The sequence below is a fragment of the Citrus clementina genome, unplaced genomic scaffold (assembly GCF_000493195.1).
Source record: "Citrus clementina cultivar Clemenules unplaced genomic scaffold, Citrus_clementina_v1.0 scaffold_5, whole genome shotgun sequence".
NCBI lineage: Eukaryota > Viridiplantae > Streptophyta > Magnoliopsida > Sapindales > Rutaceae > Citrus > Citrus x clementina.
This window is the reverse complement of record NW_006262201.1, coordinates 2,859,330-2,860,158: the sequence shown is the minus strand read 5'-3', so window position 1 is coordinate 2,860,158 and position 829 is coordinate 2,859,330.

The window sequence follows — 829 nt, the reverse complement described above, 5'->3', positions numbered from 1 at the left end:
TCTAAAACTTCAATAGTAAATAGAGCCTTAGTGCGTAAAAATCTATCCTAAATTACTCTGGACAAGCCAAAAGTCTACTATGTCAAAACATTGTGTTCATGTCTCCAATCTGTAATTTATAAGGATTCGAAGTTACAATAATAGAGAAAAAATAATAATTTGAAAAAGAGAAAATCTTTGGGAGATATGTGTCTCCCCCGTTATTTAAACAACTTCTAGGCTTTTTATAAGAGCCACATGATATACAATACTAACTACACTTAGGGTGGCAAAATCATCGCAAATCCAAAGTCTTGGCCGCAACGGATAATTTTTGCGAGCTGCAATTAGGTTTGATATTATAAATTTAAACCTATTGAAAGTTGCAGGTCGATTTTTATAGAGAAAAAATTTGGTAAATAGTTACGCAAGTGTCCGACATTCTTATTTGAATGTTTGTATTTTTAATTTTAATCATAAAATTTCATTAAAAAATTATTCATAAAAATATATTAGGATCTTTAACTTAAAGCATGGAGTATGATATGCTTATTGTAATTTTGTACTTTATACTTTGTTTAGAAAAATCGTGTTGGATGGGTGCTAGTGGTATTGAATGAGACTGCAAAATGGGTCATGGGTGCTACTTTGATTTGTAGTTCTTTGTTTTTTTTCTCTTTCTCTTTTTCGTTTTCAATTGAAAGCACTTTGAGTTGCGATAGACTTACGTATTTGATAATTAATTTTGAAAATTTGTGTTAAATTGATATATTTTGTGTATTTATTTTAATATTAAAACTTTCATTTCTCATTTACATTGATAAAATCTAGAATTAAGTATTTTATGTGG